The 22962-nt window shown below is 46.0% G+C and overlaps 1 long non-coding RNA gene across 3 annotated transcripts in view; it reads right to left on the reverse strand.

The window, feature by feature from the left end:
- The window catches only part of LOC147696968 (uncharacterized), a 628335-nt gene that overhangs the window by 517590 nt on the left and 87783 nt on the right, over positions 1 to 22962 (reverse strand). For 2 of the 3 annotated variants that reach the window (XR_015299274.1, XR_015299273.1), the window contains exons 1-2: positions 12582 to 12698; positions 9494 to 9555 (exon numbers count right to left, since the gene is read on the reverse strand). This is a non-coding gene — a long non-coding RNA (uncharacterized LOC147696968). Of the gene's footprint in view, positions 1 to 9493; positions 9556 to 12581; positions 12699 to 22962 lie in introns of those variants that run through there. The other variant, XR_015299275.1, reaches the window with a different exon arrangement.

Below are 22962 nucleotides of genomic sequence, written 5' to 3' on the forward strand. Positions count from 1 at the left end.
CCATCTTCTTCTGTTTTTCCACAAGTCCAGAAAGTGTTCTAAGGAGGGTGCCTTGGGTGCCACATTTATGGATGGCATTAGCTAGTAAATGCGGGTGACTCCTGGCTCCTCCTTTGGGGTTAACTTTCCCATGGCAACTCTACCCAGATTTTCAGCAGTTTCTGTTTTCTCTACTGCAGGCAATCCAAAATATACCCTACTTCTAAAATCAAAGATGGGGAAACACTTTCTCCTTTAAACATAAACTGTGTGTCCACCCAGAGGTGTGCCCAGGGAAATTAACTGCCCCCTCTTTTACGGTCACTCAAAACGGGTTCTGGGAGTAGCTTCCCTACGACTGGGTCTGGAGCCAGCATTTCATGGGAAAAAAAGGTTTCCCTTCCCCAAGTATCACCTTACATTTACTTGTGAAAGGACAAGCCCTTTACAAATCAATAAAGTTCCAGGGTCCACCATAACTGTTCTTTCCACAGTGGGGAGGAAAACACCTACATACACCCAGGTTACTGTCTCTGTTCTGGGAAAAGATCTTACATCTATATAAAAAATGGGGACAGTGGGGCTTTTTAAAGAGGTGCAGCATACGTGCCCTATCAGATCCTTGAAACAAAAGATGGGCGCTGTTCCTCTATGGGTGGTGCCTAGTTAACTTAGGTGCGGGAACCAATCGCCAACAAGTAAGTGGTGGTGGAGGTGAAAATACTAGGAGGAAGAGGGCTCTTTGTCGTAGATCTTTTGTTCCTTTGCCGTATGATGAAGTGTGGGGGGGGGGGGTGTTGCCCGTGGAGGTGTAGCTATGGTGAAATGCAGTGAGTGCGGTAATAGAGGTTGGAGGACTGATTGCATCCCCGGAGTGTCTCTGATGTGGCCGGGAGGAGGGCACGTTTCTGCATACAGTCTAGTTCTGCAGCTCCCTACAACGGTTCTGGAGGGGGTCTTGGCCTGTTTGTCAGAATTGTTAGGGTGGGGACACCCACGTATTCCACAGTTTGCCCTGATACACGTTATGGAAGGGGTAGGGGGCAATGTTTATAAAAGACACCTGATGCAGCTTGGCCTCACACTGGCAAAACGAGATATAACCAGGGCATGGAAAGATCCACAAGCCCTGTCTGTGGCAGCGTGGAAAAATGGTCTAGACTTTTGTATGGGATTGGAACAACTGATCTTTGTTGCCAGGGGATGCCCACGAAATCATTTTAAAATATGGAAGCGTTGGGCAGAATACAGTGGCCTGTGGCTAGAGCCTCCTGTCATACCAGAGGATCTTCCGGGGGAGTGACTGATGGGAGGTATGGGTCGGTCTTGGGGTGAGTCGGGGGGGCTCGGGTGTACGTATGCAGATATTCGTCAGTGTTATGGAGGTCGTTTGTAGCCTGGACTCTGTGGACCTTGTGCGACTTTGGGGAAGAGTGTGAGGGAAGGGGGGTGTTGGGGTGGGGTCACCCACGCATGCCACAGTTTGCCCTGCTACACGTTATGGAAGGGGTAGAGGGCAATGTTTATAAAAGACTCCTGATGCAGCTTGGCCTCACACTGGCAAAATGAGATATAGCCAGGGCATGGAAAGGAACAAAAGATCTCCGACAAAGAGCCCCTTCGCAGGTGCCCGTTGGGTTTTGCAGCGCCGACCCAACGAGGAGCAGGTGCAGATGATGAAGCATGACACCTAGCTTGCTGGGTGTGTGAGGACCCTAGTTCCGCAAAAGCGGGATCCCCATATCCCTCTTCCTCCTAGTACTTTTACCCTCCACCACCACTTACTTGTTGGCGGTTGGTTCCCGCACCTAAGTTAACCTAAGTTAACTAGGCACCACCCTTAGAGGAAAAGCGTCCATCTTTTGTTTCAAGGAACAGATTTTACATCTCATTATTGTCAAGCACTAGCTGGGCAACTGCTGGAAAGCTAATGCAAATGAGCTTCCGGAAGGCTCCATGCAGGGAAATTGTAAATTTCTAAAGGTTACTTTTCCTAAATATTTATTACAAATCCAACTTCACCACTGCATTGAGCATTTAATAAATACTCAACTATTTTTGTAGCTGGTCTCAAAAGCAAAATAGCAGGATTAATATTCTAATATGTACTATAGTTTTCTCATAGAAGTGCCAGAGTCTTCCACAGGAAAAATAGCTTTTTGTGAGTTTGTCAGTGTAGGCACATGGCAACACTGAATGTCTACAAGAGTCACTTTTAAATAATATGCACTCCACCTTGTGGGCTATTAGGCCTACGCAGGGATGACTCATTCATATTGGCATGAAGGGATTTTTTCCCTGTCAAAAGAGTTATTTTGAGAGGTTAGGCGGCATGCTTAAAAGGCAGCTGTCAGGCTATAATGCTAGGCCTGAAGCCATATTTTCCCGTGCCACACTAGTGGATGGCACAGCAAGTGGTGCAATCCACACATGGCATTACATTTTCCATGAAACTGGTGCAGATTAAACACCATATACTGTGGCCTTATATGGCCTACCAGTGATATCCAACTGTAGTCCAGCTCACCTCCATAAAGTACATAGTAAACATACAGGGGATTTTTAGCTTGTGATATCTATTGATAGAGACTGGACTTGCAGTAATCTATAATGTATACAGGAAAGGGTATATATAGAGAACATCTCTTCGGGAAGCAACACAGTGCTGAAGCGCGGGTGAAAGTCCAAATTTATGATTCAAGATCGTCTGCAATGAGGCAAGTGACAAGTTGTTATGTAAAATGGTAATGCTCATTGAACAGATGAGTCTTATATCCTTTTGAATTACAGGATGGTTGGATGGGTTTTGATGCTGGAGGGAATGTTATAGAAGATTCTAAGTGCATAGGAGAGGAAGGTAAACCATCTGGTCTCCCCCCTCCTTGCCAATGTAAGTCTCCCACAGGTGATGTTGTGGCTACTTGTGTGGTACAGCCCACCTGTACTGGTTAGCTAGTTTCACGGCCAGCTATGAAGGAATGTTATTTCTGATGGCCCTGCGCATGATGCAGGTGGTCTTAAAGATCACAAAGGACGGAGAGGGAATCAAAGTAGTTCCTTCACAGATGGGGTAATGTGCTCGGTCAGATTTCTTCAGTATATGATGAGTCTACCCACATCCTGACTTTCAAAGGGACTAAAGTAGTTTTAGAGAAACCACTGACCAAAGCATTTCCATCATCCAGGTGGGAGAGGTCCAGTCCTGCACTGTGGGCATTTGGTAGGAAGGGTTCCACGTTTTTCAGGTTAACTACTGTTACTAACCTGTATTAGTTTGCTTGGCAATAAAATCTTTAATGTAATGTGTCATTTTCAAAGGTGGATGCTGAGCCTGTGGAGCTGCAGGAGGTAAGGTAAAACTGTTACCTAACCATGAGGTGGGGCTCCTCTAGTCTTTTGCATGAAATGATTATGATCCTATAATATGATTTTGAGTACCCAAGTGACAACATTGGATAGAGTTTCTAGTTTGGGCTACAGCTGTAATACACCTTCCCCTTTTAAGCAGGTGCTAATCCAAGCTAAGTTTAAATGCCTGCATTCAGAAGCAATGTCATGCAAGAGCTTAGCGTTGCAAGGTCTGCAGTGGAAAATCTACTGTCTTCAAAGCAGGAGGGTTACAGTAGGACTAGGCAGTTGTTACCCTGAGATTTAATGTGAGAATTAATATTACAGATGACTACCATCCTCACCACACTGCCTTCCCTCAACCTTGAGTAGAAGTAGTAGTGCACGTTTTTTAGGGTTAATTGTAGTATTCATGAAATATATATATATATATATATATATATATATATATATATATATATATATATATATATATATATATATGTATATATATACATATATATATATATATATATATAAATATATATAGATATAGATATATGTATATATATATATATATATATATATATATATATATATATATATATATATATATATATATATATATACACACACACACATGATGTATCAGTTGTTACTGTGAAAAATGCATTGTAAAAGTCAATGCATTTCATTATAAGGGTATCACAAGCATGTTAAAACGCATGCATTGTCACAACTGATATTAATTATTCATCATACATATTGCCTGTAAGATAGCTCTTGTTTGGCTTTAATAATGTATGCAGCTTGTAATATCCCACATGTGGTGTTTAATAAGTAATCTCTTCAGAAAAAGGTTCTTGTACCTGGACAGTGCCATCACTATCCACTTTGCCCAGTTCACTAAACCTAGACATCGACCATCAAGCCCACACATGCAGAATGGAATGGAGCAAGGCCCCCTTTCCCTAACACCAGAAACTTCAGCCATCAGCATGACTCTAAAGATTTTCAAACGAATTTGAATGGTTTCACAAAATCATTTAAGTCCTGGCTCCACACTGCAAGACCTGCATTGCAACCTCTATAGATTCTACATAAACAAGGAAAAGGCCTTAAGGGGAGAGAATGCAGCCTTACGGCTAGAGCTGACGACCTTCGAGCTGGGGAAACGGGTTCTATTCTCTGCGTTGGCTCAACATCCTGTGATTCTGGCCAGATCACTTAATCTCCCCGCACCTACCAAATAATTAATGTGTCCTTGTGTAAGGTAACTGGTGCTCACGTAAAGTGCTCCAATATCTTTGGGTCGAGTTCCACTAAATAAATCTGCAAAAATAAATAAAAATACACGCCTCTAAAAAAAATAAACAAGCTCCCTCAGATGGACTGGCCCGGCCACTTTATGACTAACCTGCTCAAACCACCCAATGGCCACACTAATCTCAGTTCTATTATCTCAATCAACCATCACACAGTCATGGGCACTTAGGGACCGGAGTAGGATTTGGGTTTCCAGAAACCAAGGTGTTTTAGTGCTACTAATTAAAGAGCTACAAATCGGAATTAGGCTTCCAGAACCTTTGTCCCAGACTTGTTTCCTTCAGATTATTTGGGAGATTGTCCAGTTGTCTAGCCAGAAACTATTCCATAGTTTGTCAATGTGGCCCCTTTAGAAATCAGATACAGCAGAAAGTATAAGCCACTTAACTGCATAAAAATGCATACCTTCCAGGAGAGGAGTTCTGCATGCCACAAATCATGGATGTGATATTAAGGGTCATTGATCCATATCGTTCAAACGTATCACGGAAGCTTTATATGAAGGGGTTGTAGTTTTTAAGCACTAGCATCACCATCAATTCACTTTGGGGTTTTCAGATGGAGTTATCCTTTGAGTCACACTGGCTGGTGTACTACAAACGGTGGTGGTTTCGACCCTTAGGTTTTCTTTCCTTGTAACATATTTGTTAATAAATATTTTGTAAGCGGTGCTGATCAAATTTTCCGAGTGAGGATGCTGACATCAGTGCTACATAAGGAGTAAAGGGATTGTGAAAAATCTAAGTGCCACTCAAAGAACAAGTAAAGCAAATGAGCCACGCCCATTCAGCAGGAGAATTGTAAGGGCGTGGTGTATAGCTGGTTGTGCATTTTGGAGCACACTGCGTCATATACAGTGGTTGAAGTGGGTAGGATCAGAGGGGCATGACGTGCCCATATTTTTGTTGATTTATGGAGAACCGTTCCCCTACTTTTTGCTGAAAGGCAACCGTCCCGGGACAGATAATTCCAATAGTTTAAATGCTTCAGCTGAATGGTCATTCAGTGAGTCTCCTGTGCTGTGAAACTGAAGAAGGGCAAACAGCTAAACAAGTCTGCCCAGACAAAATTCCTGCTTGCCTGGAAAAAAAATGCATATGTACGCAATGATTTAAGTCTACAAATGTAAAGGGTAATACGCAAATGTAAAGGATGCTTGGGAGCTAGTCCTGGCTTTAATTGATTGAATTATTTGAAGTTTTGTGATGACAAAGATTTATCCTTTTGAATGGTTGTGCAAAGAGTTACCAATTGTGCTGTGGGAGCGTGCTTTTAATTGTAATTGTACTTATTTAGTACTTACTAATGTGTTGAAGGGACAATTATGTAGAAAATGGTAGTACGTACAGTCAGGGTATTACTAAAATCTATCTTTTGGAAGCACCATTTTATCTTAAACCTTTTTGCGCATTTTGAAGCAGTCTATCTTATACTATGTGTAATGCAAGTTTAAAATAATGACTTACATATTCAAAGTGCTTTCTTCCACAGGCTGCGACCTCGTAGCACTAAAAATACACAAGCCACTATTCTCCACTGCACCAACCAAGATTTAATTCTGTGGTTCTCTGGTTACAAACAGACCCCTGCAGCGCATTAACTAATAGAGGTTTCATAACGAGAAATATTGCATTTCCCACAGAGTAACATATTTTTTAAATTTATTTTTCATTTCAGCTGTGTGTTATTTAATATGTAGCTGCCTGATGGTGAAAGACTAAAAAACTTACAGAATATTTTGTTTTGCTTGCCACATCTTTGACCCCGCCCCCACGCTCACCGCCCACGCCCCTATTGAATGCAGTATCACCGTTCCCATACTTTTTTCAATGAAATTCGACCACTGCTCAATGCATGTTGTGGTAGTGCACAATCATTTATACATTAATACATAGCACATTTTCAATCAAAATGGTTACAAAATTTTCAGAGACATGCAGTTTTCCTAAAAAAAACTACAAGCACACAAACAGCAATGTGTAGAAATCATGTTTGAGAAAACATTTAGCATTTGCACATCACTGAGTAAAGTGTCTAGATTTTTTTGATCCTATTAAAAATCTTTGTTTCCATCACACTTCAGAATTACAGAAAAGTACTTCATTTGTGCTGATGTATTTTGAAATATTGGTACAGAAGATATACAGTTATTTAAATTGTGCTGTGATAAAAAAAATGGCATCCGCCATCTTTGCCTTTTGCAGAGCCTGTAGTCCAGCAAGATTAACACATAGTTCACTTTACAAAACCCTCTCACTGTGTAGTCCGAACATCTGAGAAAGAAAAGTAAACATGAATCTAAAGACATAGTCTGCCTGACATTTGGCCTCTGGCTTTGAAGGAACAGCAACTGTTGCAAAATAAAGACAAAATTTAAGGGATCTTTATTGCTCATTCACCGTTTGAACTCCAGCATGATTATTTCTGGAGGTGCTGCAAAGCACCCCAGCTTCCAGCGCCAATGTCTTTTGTAACATAACACGTGTATTTGTAAAGCGCACGTTTACTCTGTCAGGGTCTCATTGTGCTGAATAACATGTTTATTGTTACCCAAATCGTTGGTATTCCATTTTATCGACCTTAGATGGATGAAAGGCTGAGTGGACCCGCCAGGATTTGAACCTGTGACCATGAGGTCGAACACAGGCCCATGCAGAGGATGCGTTAGTCCACTGAGCCACCAGACCCGGCTGGCTTTTGCTCCCTGAGAAATGGCACGAGTTGCCCGCAATGCACTGGTGAATGATATCATTTCACACTATGCCATGGAGAATGATGCCATCCTGCCGTATGAGATGGGAAAAGCATGCCCAGTGCGAGGACACGGGCTGAGACTCTGTAGGGGATAAGGTGGTGGGGTGCATTGGACGACCTACAGAGTGTTTTAAACGAGGAGAGTAGCAGGATTGAGGGACTAAGCAGCCAGCCACTGATCTATGGGGTCATTCCAAGGGGAGAGGAGTTGGCCTAACAGCTTGGGCGGTCGACTTTGAATCTGGGGAACTGGGTTCCAGTCTTGGAAATGACGCTGGACATCCTGTGATTTGGGGGAAATCACTTAATTTCCCCGTGCCCAACCCCCCCAAAAAATGAATGTGTCCTCATGTAATGCAACTGGTGCTATGTAAAGCGCTCTGATACCCGATTTGGGTCAAATTCACGCTATATAAAACTCTGAAAAATAAAAATACCAGCGAACACGGACTAGAGACCAATGTGACCCTTTGGAAGAATTGTGTTTACCTGGTTGCCACATGATGCCTACTGGGAGGTAGAGAAGGTGTATTTGTGGAAGGTTGATTTGTTGGAAATATACTCACAGACTTTTAAATCATGTGGATCCGTTACAGAATCCTTAATATAAAGAATGTATCAGAAGGAAGGATTTACCTTGGATGTGACTTGAAAATTGTCAAAGTTCACATACATGTATTATTCACATGTAAATAATGGAACATTTATTGGGAAAAAAAGTGTTCTGCTTGACATGCTTTTGACAAAGGCAGGGGCAAGCATTATTGTGGCAGTTTCCCCCTTTTTCATGCACAATAAGTCTACATACCTGTTGGTATGCAGCAACATTTTCAGATCATGCTAGAAACCTCTTTAAAAGCGAGTAGAAGAATGTCAGCAAGAAGAGTCCTTTCAAAATCAGACTTTTACAATGAATATGCTTTATACGCCTTGGCCTAGTTCTGTGAGCATACCATGCATGTGAGTATACTGCTCTTAATCTGAATACAAGGACGGTGCTCAAAAAGAGTGCTCTACATCCTCTAATTAGTCATAAGGTACAGTAAAATAAAACTTTGCGTTACTCCTGTTGTGCATGATCTGAGCCACTGCTTTTACAAGGAAGCACCTTATACAACAGGATACATTGATTTAACTTCTATTGCTGTAGAGAAGCCTATGCATGTGTAATCATGGAATGCATAGAATGCATGTGAGCCCATGTGGAAGGTGCTGCAGCTACTATTGACAACAGCAATTAAGGGAAGTGAATTTGTGAAGATGCCTTTTAAATTCTCTGAAAATCGTGGGGCATATTACCAAGCAATAGCGATAATTATCGCTATTGCTCGGTTAGCGGGAAAATTATATCGCCGCACACCGACGATTTTTACCGCTGAGATACCTTGATATTATCAAGGTTTATCTCAAAAGCGGTAAAAATCCTGCGAAATGCATGAATATCGCTGGAAAATCAGCATTATTCATGCATTATCGTGACAATGCTCTTAGCCATGTTATCCACCTACCATTGGATAACATGGCTAAAAACTGCTTTTGTCAGGCGTTAGCTTTGGAGATATTCGCGCTTAGCGCGAATATTTCCAAAAGTAGATAATAGGAGATAGCGATGTTTGCGACTGTTTCCAGTCGCAAACATCTTGGCATGCCTACTTTGCATGTCATTAGCGATAATTATCGCTGACATGCAAAGTGGGCCCCAAGATAATCGCTATCTCCTTAAAGCTGTCGCTAACTGGTGTTAGCGACAGCTAGGTAATAGGGCGATAAAATTATCGCCGCTTTAGCTGGAAAAATTCCCGCTAAAGCGGCGATAAGGCCCTTGGTAATATGCCCCCGTGTTCTTCCCTTTAGATGTTCAGGCAAGTGTTACCCCAATTTTAAAACACAACAGGAGCAAACTACTTGATATTAATCTAATGAATTCTGAATTACAGTAATTGTTCCTCCTGACAGTGCAAGGCAAACACAAAAATATCTTTCCTCTTTGTAAACCAAACTAGAATACGGCAAAATAGTCTGGCAAAGCAACTATACTTTCATTAGAGTCATGAGCTTTAGACTAATTAAGTCATAAAAACAGCACTAACAAGATACTTTGACTCACCAGTCGTCTGTCAGGCTGGCTCGCCGTGTTTGTCAGCTGTGCAGAAAGCATTCCCCCACAATCTAGAAAATTAAAGTCATAAAAATTGATTAGACGAGCATTCCATATCCCACACCAGCATTTTTCAACGTATACAAATCGCCACTGTATTTTGGAATACATTTCTTGTCTGACGATTCAGATTTATTATCATTTGGGGTTTTTCAATAATGAAAGAATGTGCAAGCCAGTATAATTTGGAGGCTGAGCTCTTCATCTTCGTCTAAATCTTGGTGTTAGAACCGTCTTTGAAACCCCACTGGTCTCAAACTCGACCCTACCTTAAGTGGCTACTGGAGGAAAGATTCAAAGGTAACTCAGCACTTGCCATAGATAATGCCCAGCCTCTTTTTTAACAGAAACCTGGTATAATGCCCATTTTTAGGTTTTGACTGGCCATGCGCTTTGCGCATGTGCCAAAAAACCTCTTGAGTTGTGTGTGTGGGTTGGGATACGCCCCCTCCTCCGATTGGCTAGCTCCATAAATGGAGGCTAGCCATTGGACGAGGGGCCTGTCCGTCAATGCCGGACCAGACACGGGGGCGTTCCCGAGATTCTTTGGCTTTTGCCGACGTCACGCGACGTCAGCTGAAAGCCGGGAACGCCCCCGAATCTGGTCCGGCATTGCCGGCACCTGCCTTCCTGCTCTGCGTGTTTGTTCCCGCCCCTGCCCCCCCCGCCCCCCCTCCCGCTCTCCGTGCACCTGCCTTCCTGCTCTGCGTGTTTGTTCCCGCCCCTGCCCCCCCCCCTCCCGCTCTCCGTGTGTTTGTTCCCACCCTCCCCTCCCGCTCTCCGTGTGTTTGTTCCCACCCTCCCCTCCCGCTCTCCGTGTGTTTTATTTATGCGTGTTCGCAGAAGGGGCATGGGAGGTGAATCTGTCCGTCAACGCGGACCCGTTTTCGTGTTTTTCAGGAATTGTCCCCATCGCCGCCCGGCCCGCGACCAGGAAGTCAGGCAGGCCGGGGGCGGTACTGCGGGACACTCGTCATTTCCCAGGCCGCGCTCTGATTGGCTGCCGGCCCGGGACCTAAGTGGAGGAAGAAGCAGCCTGCAACCTACGCCGGAGACCGAGGAGAGTCCCGAGGAGAGGGAGCTCTTAAGCCGCCGACGAGACCCGGTGAGCGCCTGAGAAGGAAGGGGGAGGCGTCGGGGCACTCTGCCGGTGCAGCGCATGTAACGTTTCCACTGAATCCCTGTCACCTAACATTTCCGGGATGCCCACAACCCCCGCATGAACTCAGCGCCGGCCGGGGGCTCCCTTTGAAGAGCATGGAAGTGTGAGGGGCCACAGTGTTTACTCTCCATCCTCCAGAAGGTGCTGCGAGAGGAGGTCTGTTGGGGTGGAGCGGTGCAGAGGGTACACCGATGAGGAGGGCGCTGTGGTTGCTGCAGACTGGAGGCACGCGCTGTCCGACCGCACAAGGATAACACTTACAGGTAGTGGTGGGTGAGAGAGGCGGGGGCGGACGCTGAGATGGGGAGCCAGGGAAGCAGCTTCTGAAAGCAGGCGGAGCTAGGGCAGAGCTAAGGCCGGGGACGAGGAGGGAGGACTCTGGACACAGGAGCCAGGACCGGAGAGTCCGGGTCGGGCGGTGGGAGAGCAAAAGTTGGGATGGAATTGGGCAACCGTGGTTAGGAGCGGAGACTGCATGAGGTCGGGCCTAACCAAAACGGGCAGAGCTAGAGGGTACAAACGGAGAAGGACAGGACCTTGACGAATAGGAGACAAGCGGTCAGGCAGTGGGATGGAGGAGCTGGGATGGCTAGAGACAAGGAGCTAAAGGGCAGAAGCCGCGGGACACCGCTTGGGGTAGGGGTTTGTAGGCTAGAACCTGGGTGGACACCCTTACGCCGCAGTCCGAGTCTGAATGTAGGCTGGCGAGGAAGGAGTCTGTCCGGGAGGGAGGGACCCACGGAGGGTGCCCTGCCAGCAGGTGAGAGCCGAGGGAGGGGCACCGAGCCGCAGCCAGCGTCGTCCCAAGCAGGAGCCACAGAAACCACATGAGCTACCGGAGGAACAAACCCCCGCCCACCTGTGCCAGCAGCACCCGCCCTGTGCCCTCCGGTGCCAGCAGCACCCAGGAGCAACATCCGCGCTGTGCCCACCGGTGCCAGCCCCGGGAGCGGCAGCCCTCTCTGCCCTACCTGGACGCCCTGGGCTGCCCGATGCCCCCTCTTGCCCCTGACAGGTGAGGCTGTGCGCAGCCCCTGGAGCGGATGCCCGGCTCCAGCCATGCTCGAGGGGGGCTGACCTCTGACCCTGCCCATGGGGCGAGCCCTCGGCGCCTTCCTGACCCTGCTCTGCCTCAGCCTCGGAGGAGCCCAGCCTTGAAGTACAACACCGACGCCCCCCGACTGACGGCCAACTTCGTAAGAACCCTTTGCACTTTTACGAGCGTGTGTGTCCTGGTGAGCGGGTGTCTGTCACTGCACCGAGAGTGTGTGTCCTGGTGAGCGGGTGTCTGTCACTGCACCGAGAGTGTGTGTCCTGGTGAGCGGGCGTGTCACTGCACTGAGTGTGTGCCCTGGTGAGTGGGTGTGTGTCACTGCACCGAGGGCATGCGTGTCCTGCTGAGAGGGGGTGTATGTCACTGCACCCAGAGTGTGTGTGTGTGTCCTGGTGAGCGGGTGTGTGTCACTGCACCGAGAGTGTGTCCTGGTGAGCGGGTGTGTGTCACTGCACCAACAGTGTGTGTGTGTGTGTGTTCTGGTGAGCGGGTGTGTGTCACTGCACCCAGAGTGTGTGTGTGTCCTGGTGAACGGGTGAGTGCGTGCCTATCCTGCAGTGAATGTGTGTCTATTCTGCAGTGAGGGTGTGTATATCCTGCAGTGAGGGTGTGCATATCCTGCAGTGAGTGTGTGCCTATCCTGCAGTGAGTGTGTGTCTGTCCTGCAGTAAGTGTGTGTGTCTATCCTGCAGTTAAATGTACTTCCCACTGAATCCCTGGCACCGAACATTTCCGGGATGCATCGCGCGCCGGGTTCTGTAGTGAGCAGCAGGTGGGGACTCACGCCCCCTGTGCACCCCCCAGGGCACCCTGGCTCTTACCGTCACTCGCTGCAGCCCAGGGTCCCAGACAGCTCAGCAGGGCGGGGAGGAGGCCGGCCACGACCACCAGCGAGGCCATTCTGCAGGTGATTTTCACAGCTCGCTTCGGTCGGTGCCCGAGGTTGCTCTGAGCCTGGCAGCTTCAGAGCAGGTGCACCTAATATTACCTGTTCCCGCGTGGAGATAACCGTCACAACAATCAATACCAGTGCAGGCAGGCGCTGTAAATGCCTTTCGCGAAGGTCGTGTTGATGCATTTCGACATTAACGTGTGGCACGAAGCCAGAGACAATCCCCACACGCGCCCAAGCAGGTTACACAGACATGAGCAAATGTGCACCACCGCGCTACGCCTGGTACAGTGCCTAAAATAAAAACAATAAGGGCCGGGCCCAAACCTTTGTTCAGAAGGCTGTGACTGACTGGTGCTATCGCATGCCAGGAGGGCTGACTAACAATGCGGATATTCTTGATTCCATCTTATGCCCCCGAGATGTAGCTCACTCAGTGAGTGAGATTAGTAACCTTAGAAGGACTAGAAATTGAGGAAAATAACATTTAGGTTCCAGCCTTATGGCCTGCTGCTGTTCGCATGCAGCTACTGGATAATAATAAACATCATTTAGTTAAATTCCAAGGACTGTAATGTGTGACCTGCGGGTGACACAAATATCTCTTCTATTGAAAAAGCTACATAAAATACAAATATAATGTTAAGTTATATTTCACAGCAGGCACGTTAACCCAATGCTATTTTAAGATGCGTCACAACTGCTAACCCCTATTGATACTACTCTTCGAATAACTTGGCAATTGGCGTGTATACAACCGTCTCTCCAGCATATATCTTAACCACATATGATATTTTTTAAATTGAGCCGGTTTGTGACCAATTATGCCGAAACAGATTTACTACGGGGTTTGACATAATTAGGAAGGTCTTTGCCACAACTGTTTTAATTAATGTATACGTTGACTGGACTGAGAGCCTCATGACTCGACCCCATTTTTGCTGCCATTCCTTGACCCCCAATTTGCCGGTTAGCAAGTCAATGTTTGCCAGATCCTGCACTCCCGCTCACAAACCAATGGTTTCCACACAGGTGAAACAATGAAGCGACTTCCTGCAGCCCACCCCAGACCCGCAGCCCTCTGCCCTCACCTCACACTCTGGAGCCGCCACTCTACTCCTGACAACAATTCCCCGGACAGAAAGATGCCAGAGACACACGGACATAGAATTAAATACACACAGACACATCAGCGAGAAAGGTTCCTTTTATTAAAGTTACAATTCGTGTCTCCCTGTTGCCTGCTTGTGCCTCCGTTTTCGTGTCTCCCTGTTGCCTGCTTGTGCCTCCGTTTTCGTGCCGTTACTCTGTTGCCTGCTTGTGCCCCTGTTGCCTGCTTGTGCCCCTGTTGCCTGCTTGTGCCTTCGTTTTCGTGCCTGTGAGACTGAGTGCAGGCTGTGAGTGCAGGCTGTGAGTGCAGACTGACGGACTGTGCGTACCTGTGTATGTATGCAGCTATGTGTACAAGAGCTAAGTCATGCTGTGTATGTTGCTATATGTGTACAAGAGCTAAGTCATGCTGTGTATGTGTGTATGATGCTATATGTGTATTATGCTATGTGTATGTGTGGGTCTGTAGCTGTGTATGCGTGCAGATGTGTCCAGGAGCTGAGTGATGCTGTCTGTGTGTAATGCTATGTTTGTATAATACTGTGTGTGTGTGTGTAACTGTGTCTGTCTGTATAACTGTGCATGTCTGTAGCTGTGTGTGTATGTAGCTGTGTATACAAAGCCTGTCAATGTGTGTAGAGGAGGAGCTCTGTGTGTGTGTGTATAGCTCTGTGTACATATACCTACAGGCTCAAAGCTTTGAAGACTTCTAAGAACATTATGGCGTCATCCAACCACATGCAGCCAGTGCTTATTTTGTAAAAGAATCGGTGCGGGCTCCCAAAGCTCTGCTCGGATGTCTGTGGCCTGCGCTATTAAATGTCGTACACCAATCACCAAGGCTTCGTAGTGTTAAATCCAGCTCATGCCTCTCTAATCCACCACGTGGCACTCCCGCCCCCTGTATCTTAGTCAGTATTTGTAAAGTGCAACTCTTGCAGGTTCCTGCTTTATCCCTTTGCAATGTTTTTCTTTCTTTCTTTCTCTTCCTCCTTCTTTCCTTTTTGTGAATTTTCCCCTCTCTTGCTCTCAGTAAATGTCTGATGCAAGAAAATAAGTGCCGGTCTGCAAAAATGAGCCTGTGGGCCCCACCGTCAACCACTGGTTCAAATTAAGCATTGCATGCAGCAGAAACATAAATGACAAAATACATAAATGGTGCCCTGCAACCAGTAATTGAACGGCTTCTCCCCAGAACCGCAGAAGTGAATCGCCTTCAATGGGGAACACCCACTCCTTAGCTCCAAGCAGTCAGTTTAACTTTAAAAGGAACCTTGTTAGACAAATACCGACATCTTTTAAAGATTATTTATTTATGTTTACAAAAAACATAAATAACAAGCATTTGCAATGCAATAGGTCTCGCATTTGAGAGAGTTTAAGTTATTGGCTTTGTAAATGACAATGCCTTTTATTTATGTTTTAAAAACCAATACATAAATAAAAGGCACTGTCATTTAAAATGCCAATAGCTCAAAATCTCACAACTGCGAGACCTATTGCATTGCAAATGCTTGTTTAGCAGGGAGGTGTGTCTGAAGGGAGTTGATTGTGCAGGGATGTTTGCCAAACTATAGGTTTGATTACACGTGGAGTTTGTGTTCAAGTGTTCACGTGGAAATCTATTGGCAAGAACTTGAGCCTGTATAGAGTTATATGAGCAGTGAACTGTGTCTTCATGGGGATGCAGCCGCATGGAGCTGTGCCCACAAACAATTGTGCCTGCAGGACACTGAATGCGCAGAGCAAGCACTTTGTTTAGTCGCCAAAGAACACTTCGTATAATCACAGATAGCTGTGTTGTGTCATCGAATAATAGTTTCCAAAGATATATGCACCAACTTGCCTAAAAAGTAGAGGCCCACAACGCTTAAATTCTGCACACAAAAAATGCCTCTCCATTAGGGCTTAGATTGTACAAGGGTTAATAAATGTAAAGAGCTGCGCCAGCATCTGAACTGTCTATCATAACTCATATTTGTCTGAGATCACATATTTTTCTTAACTCTAAGTACAGTGATTTAATATGCATGATAAATAATGGGCACAAAAGATGAAGGCTGCATGTTTGATTGAGACAGGTCAAAAAACACGAGAGCCCACTCAGTTGTGGCCAGCTGCTAAAAGAGAAAGTGCATTCAAAACAACCCTGTATGCACCCCACACGTGCAGGAGCTCTCTTCATACCTACCCGGTTACGTTCTGCTCACAAGGTGGTACTTCGGGGACCCGGAGCCTCTGCTCCTCCGCAGTCGGTTCTGGGGTCAGAGATATCTGCAGGCTGTTCGCCACATCCAGGACAGACTCAACAGTGTGCGCTTTTTTATTACCCAAGAGTGACAAGTGCGGCTCCATTTCTTCAAGCTGCACGAGAAGGGTTTGCTTGTTCCAGAGGTGACAAAGCCGAGGAATGCAGCAGCACGCCCAGCCTTCGACTACTCATATTTTTAAGAAAACGAACTTTAAGGTTTTCAAAGGTCACTTCCTTCCAAAAAGAAGGCTTAATCACTCTCGTGTGATAGCATTTCTCTGTCCAAACAATTCCTGGTCACGCCTTTTCCTCGGGCACAGGCACAGCACATAAACAATGCCACTTCAGAAAGGAACACTAGTCTAGCAAGCAAAATAAATTGACGGAAGTAGTTAAGTGAATTTGGGGGCGACTCGACTCACGAAGGCTGATTGCAGAAATAGTCCTGCACATGCGGTGGAAACGGGAAATACAGTAAGAGAGCAACAAGTCCTGTGGATTCGTGTCAGACTCAGCAGTACCTCCCCGTGGCGCCCAAAAGCGGAGACTGACCTGCCGAAGGCATAATGGCTAGCGCCATTCAACACAACCGACACAGCAGACTTGGGAAACCAGAATGGCAACGCGGCGCCAGAGCCCATATGTGCACTTAACGCAATCATCGTAAAGACAAACAAGTGACTTCCCGAAGGCCTCACTTAACATGCGCTGCACTGACTGAAATGTTCCAGAGACCGCGAAAAGCCATGCCGGCAGCCCTATGTTACTAACCAAACATGTGACAAAAGGGTGGGGTCACAGCTGAGACTGCTCTTTTACCCAGTACAGTGCCAGTCAAGTCACTGTGTCACATGAACCGTCTGCTCAAGGGCATGGCAACTGTGGTTGTTCGGCAAAAGAATAAAATAGGGTTATTTTCGCCATTAATAAAAATCATGCTTGAATAATGTAGCACACATTTCTGAAACTAGTTTACATTTTATTACCACATCCTGCAAAACAACAATCTTCAAAACCGATTATGCTGCATAAAAAACACCAGCTTCTGGGTCAAGGCGCCATTTTTAAAAGAGTTGTTCTGTTCTATAAGTAAACGAGAAACAGCCCTCCCTTATGAACATTACAAGTGAACAAATTACAAAAGCAAATGCTACATTACATGAGGCAAAAGTGATCATCGTGAGACAACAAAATACAAGAGGAGCGAACGGTGCATTACAGGAGGAGACGAGAGAACAATCACCGCCGCAGCCGGAGGAAAACACCGGAAGCAGATGTCCGGCCCGCCGCCTGGTTGTGGGCGGGGCCGGAAAGAGGTGTGTCCACTCCCACTGCCTCGCGGAAGCTTTGCCTTAGCCTGTTGTGACCGGAGATGCCGTGCCAGCCATGGCGGGGGGGGCCCCGTGCAGAAGATGGAGCCCCCGCTGGAGAAGGAGAGACCGGCCCGCCGCCGAGCACCAGCCGACCCGGTGAGTGCTTGCGAGGCAGGAGATGGGCACAGCGCCGTGAAGGGAGGGGGAGGGGGGGAGCGTGTGTGTATGCAGTGTGTGTATGCAGTGTGTGTGTGTCTGCGCGCGTGTGTGTATGCGACGGCGGGGGTGGGTTCTCTGTATGTATGGGTGCGTGCATGGGCGCTTGTGTGTCTCTGTGTATGCGCATGCGTGTGTGGTGCTGTGCGCGGCCCCGAGGAGGAATCTGAGACAGCGACGCTCGTGCTTGAGCTCCGTCTCAGATTCCTTCTAACACGCCAACAAAAGATGTCTCGCAGACAGCAGGCTTACGCCTACTTTTTACGTCTGCGAGACCTAAAAATAATGTCAAGAGCAATGCCAATAGCTCTAACTTTAACAAAGGCAAAACCATTGCATTGTAAATGCTTGTTCTGATCTGTTGTATGTTGAAGTAGGGAAGAAGTAACTTGTTTCATTCCAAATGTGAAAGGCCTGCACCTTTAACAAAAAGACTACCGCTGATTAAATACGAGTGTGAAGAGTATTTTACTCCCTTAAACTCTGGAGATTGTAAATTACTAATCATACATTGTAAAGGTCTAAAAACATTTCTTAATTTTTAAGGGAATATAATACAGTAAAAGTGCTTCAAACAAGCCTGTTTGACATAGAAGTTAAACAGAAGGTAAAGTTATGATCTGGTATCTGTAGTTTACATTTTGGAACTAGGAGGCCACATTCTTACTTCAAGTTCCACTATAAAAGAGTAAGTAATCCTGAGCAAAGCAGTTTGGCACTCTATTCCACAGTCCCTCTAAATGCCAAATGAGCAATGCATATAAAATAACTCCAGTATTAAATACCCAATAACATGCTGGACATTTACAAGTAAGGTTTAGGACTACAGAAATCAGGTCAACGGCCAGAAAGTAAGTCATTTTAAATTTTATGGATTACAGGGATTTCTCATCCACCCATGGATTTGGCGATAAATTCTATTAAGAGCAGAATGAGGCAGGACACATTTTACTTTCCATTTTCCTACAATCCCTGTTAGTGACAGGAAAACAATTTCACAGCATCACAATAGAACAATATTTGATAACTAGTAACTTGACAACATGCCAAAACAACAGTGCCGTTGATCGGCATATAAATGGTTTATGTCATACTTCAATGAGAGCGAGAATCGCTGCCATTGTTCCCACTCTGTGAAAGAGATAAATAAAAAAGCAGCTGAAGGTTCACACAAACCTAAGCTCTATGCAAGAGCACATACATCTACTTGTTAGGCCTTTTCACTAAGGCTTGAAAATGCCTCTAAGAAAGTCTTTAAAAGGCAAGGGTCCAGATCACATACATTTTCAGATTGGTGCTATTTTATGTCCTCAATGGTCAGTTAAGACAGCTCTTGCTCCAAATACCTCTTATCACTGTATCATAAAAACAGGCTTCTGGAGTCAGGACAGTGGTGTAGCAAGTTGGGTTGGAGGGGGCTGGTCTGCCCTGGACAGAACGAGTTTTGGGGGCGGTGGCCTCCTCCCACTCTTACCTGCCGTCCCAGGAGCGGCAATCGACCTGCCCCCCCCTCTACATTGCTGCTGTCGCGGGACGGTGATTCGGCTGCAATTACCGTCACCCGACAGCACCCCTCAGATCTTCAATGGGGCCGCCGCGGGAGGCAGAAGCAGGGACCGCCACGGGCGGCCATAGGGCTAGCTACGCCACTGAGTCAGGAATGCGTGCCAAGAACGTTTGTGCACATTTGTTGTGTGCCATTTTATCTTAGTAGTGATGTATTTTGTCCTGGATTATTGCAATGTAATTTTGTTCTCTGGTACTGCAGTTGTTGTATTCTGTTCTGTTTTGACTGTTTGTTCGTGATATGCCTGGCTATATTTTAATTGAGTCATGTTGCTTTCTATACATTATTGTGTTATGTTCAGGGGTTTGGTTTAGTTACATTAACAAATGCTGCTATGGCTTGGCACTTTGACAATCACATGTGTCTCAGCCCAGTGAAGTATTCGATTCTCACCTATTGCAATTGGCTGTTTTGGATGTATACTTCTGCCTCCACTCCAGTGTTTGCAGAGAACTATATAAAGAACTTCTTTACAACCGTAGCCCTCTTTGTCCTCTCCTGCTGGCTCTCTCCTGTGTGCCTCACTCTGTCTCAACATCCCATCCTTTTTTCCCCACTATTCATTCCTCGTCACCTCCTCCTATCCGCCACAAACTAATGTCCCACTCTCTACTCCTCCATCTTTAGTTGGTGTGATCCTCGTTACTCCTGCTTACTTTCCCTGTATACTCCATGTCACCCTCATCACTTCCTGTGTTCCTAACTCCCCTTCCCCCTTTCCCCTTGTGTTCCTTGTCACCTCCCTCTGAGCCGCCACCCTCTTGTGTTCGTACTTCACACCGCTCTCTTTCCATGGGCGTTCCTCATCCCCTAGCTTCCTTCAATACAGTTCACCTTTTCGTTTCTCTTTCCGGCTTTAATGTGCTGACCTTCATGTTTTAGCATGTGCATTAAACCAAGGTTTAGTGAATTTGCTGGTGCTTGTTATTCTATTGGGGTAGGGTACAGAAGCATTAATATTATTGCAGCCTGTGGGAAGAGAACTGTTAGAATTGGTCATATCAAATTAATGAGAGGCTGAGCCTGGTTCCTGAGTGGCCTAATGCATCATTTGCACGAATCAAAGGATCAAGTTTGGAAGTGTCTGCTCAAATGTTATCTTTCCAAGGGCGACTAAATGTCTACTACTGAGTTGAGAAACAATACTGCAGTTATTTGTCAATGGTACCAAACAACTCCTATAGGATGAAAGTGTGCTCTAGAAATACACCTGTCCTGACCTATTTAAGAAGAGGTAGATAGACTTACACTCATTTTCTTTCAGTCACATGATCCATGTCACGAAGGAACAGCACATTATCTCACATTAACTTATATAACCTTATGTCAGTACATTCTGTGTCTGCTCATAGTATGGCCCGCCCTGTCACAGTGGTCGCCTCTCCTCAGTATGCCCTACTTTCAACGTCATGCACCAGGGACTCTCACTATGGTGGAGGAGCGTCCCCCCCATCCCCCCTCCCAGACAGCACCCTCCAAAAAATGAAAAATAAAATGGGTTTAAAACCTCTTTATTATCGTTTTAGTTTCCTTGTGCCAAGTCTTTGGGGCGGGGCCAAAGTGATGACAGGCACTGAAGGGAGTGGTATGTGCACTCCCTTCACTGCACATGATGGTTTGGCCAGTTGTCTCAGGCCGGCCAAAGCCATCATGCGTAGTGAAAGTTCTCTCCAACCCAGCAAAGCTGCTGGGTTGGAGAGAGCCGGCACAGACTCCCAGTCTGTCCTGGAGTGCAAATTGATGGCGCTCAGGCCAATCCTGAAGCTGCTCTCATGATGAGAGCAGCTTCAGGATTGGCCACAGGCCAGGCTGGGAGCCTGTGCCTTCAGAAGAGGAGAGGCGCAGAAGAACGCGGTGTGATGCTGGAGAGCAGCGGGCAAGTTCTTTTATATATTTATCTCCCTCGTCCCTCTTTCTCCCCCAACCCCCCTGCCCTGCCTCTTTTCCCCGACATGAGCAGCGACTGGGGATTCTGTTGCTGGATAGTACTAGAACTTGGACACAATTGAGGACCATGGACAAGATCTAGGACACAAGTAAAGGTCACTTAAAGTGTACACAAAAGGTTCAAACTGATGCTGAAGAATGAACAAAATCTTAACAAAGCAGAGTAGAAAAATGCAAGAAAAGACATAGATTATTTTATTTATTTTGAAAGTTTTATATAGCGCGGACAAGATCTTCGCAGATATCAGAGCGCTTTACAAAGAGGGGTGCATGAGGGAGCATAGTCAGACAGATAAATCAATAGGTCAAACAGTACAAATAGGTGGCTGCAAAGCCAATCATGTGAGTAATAAGACAACTAATACAAATAAGCAAAGGGGTCAAACATGTAGTACAGATCGGTGCAGAGTATTAACAGAGTACGAGATAATAGTTCAAGTGTATTTAGCCATGAGGATAGCTTTTACTTCATTTTTAAAGAGTGTAGTGGAAGAGATAAGCCTGGTTTCGGGCGGGAGTGAGTTCCAGATCCTAGGCGCCATTCCTGAGAAGGAGCGCTTATATGTTTTTTCCTTCCGGAATCTTCGAGGTTTCAGCAGAAGATTGTTTGGGCCTCTAGTGTTTCTAGCTCCGCCAGAGATTGTCAGTTTCTGAGCGAGGTAGCCGGGTGAGTTTAGGTGTGTCATGCAGGCGATTTTCAGATGTATTCTGGCTTCAAAAGGCAGACAGTTCAGGGATTTCAAGTCAGGGGTAATATGGGAGTGCTTTTTTGACTCAGTGATGAGTCTCGCTGCAGCGTTTAGAGAAGCTCTTAGGGGTGCGGTTGTAGTTAGGGGGAGTCCGCAGAGGGCGATGCTGCCGTATTCAATTCGAGGGATGACTAGTGCTTGTACTGCGGTTTGGAAGTCTTTGGCTGGGAGGAAGGGTTTAAGTTTCCTCAGAGTATTGATCTGGAAGTTCGCTCCCTTTGTTGCCTTGCTGATATGTTGCTGCATGTTGAGATTGGTGTCGAGTGTTATGCCTAAAGATTTTGCTGAGTCCACGATGGTGGGTTGAACATTGAGTGCGGTTAGGTGTTTAAGCCAAATTTGAGTGGTGGGGATCTTCGCTGGAGGTGAGATCAGAAGGAACTCTGTTTTCAGGGCATTGAGTTTGAGATGATTATCGGCAAGCCAGGATTGGGTGCATCTGATCGTTGAGTTCAGGAGCAAGATGTCTTTGGGGGACTGTAATTTGAGATAAAGTTGGGTGTCATCGGCGTACATGTGAAAGTGTACATTGGATGCTTGTAGCAAGGTGGTGAGAGGTTCCATGACTAGGTTGAACAGAGTTGGGGATAGAGAGGATCCTTGGGGGACGCCTAGCGTTACAGGTATTGGCGAGGACATCAGGTTGTTGCTCTTGAATTTCTGCGACCTGTTGTGAAGAAAGGAAGTGAACCACTTGAGAACAGTTCCAGATAAACCCATTCTTGTGTTTAGTAGTTCTAGTAAATTCTCATGTTTAACGGTCTCGAATGCTGAAGAGAGATCAAGAAGGATAAGGAGGCAGGTGTCGTTTTGGTCTAGCATTTGAAGTGCGTCTTCAATTATGTGAGTCATAGCAGTTTCTGTACTGTGTCCTGCTCGGAAGCCTGACTGGTGAGGGTTGAGGAGATCAAATTGTTCAATGTGTTTAGTCAATTGTAGTTGTGCGTATTTTTCCAGCAGTTTGGCGAGAGTGGGAATATTGGTAATGGGACGGTAATTGTTGAGATCAGAGGGGTCGGCTGTAGGTTTCTTTAGTAGAGGTGTGACCTGACCAACTTTGAGGAAGTCAGGTATGCTTCCTTGTTGGAGAGAGCTGTTGATAATTTTAGTCCAGAGTGGGAGAAGCAAAGGGGTAAAGTATTTTACTGCGGTAGCAG

Source organism: Lissotriton vulgaris, chromosome 8 (assembly GCF_964263255.1).
Source record: "Lissotriton vulgaris chromosome 8, aLisVul1.2, whole genome shotgun sequence".
Taxonomy (NCBI): Eukaryota; Metazoa; Chordata; class Amphibia; order Caudata; family Salamandridae; genus Lissotriton; species Lissotriton vulgaris.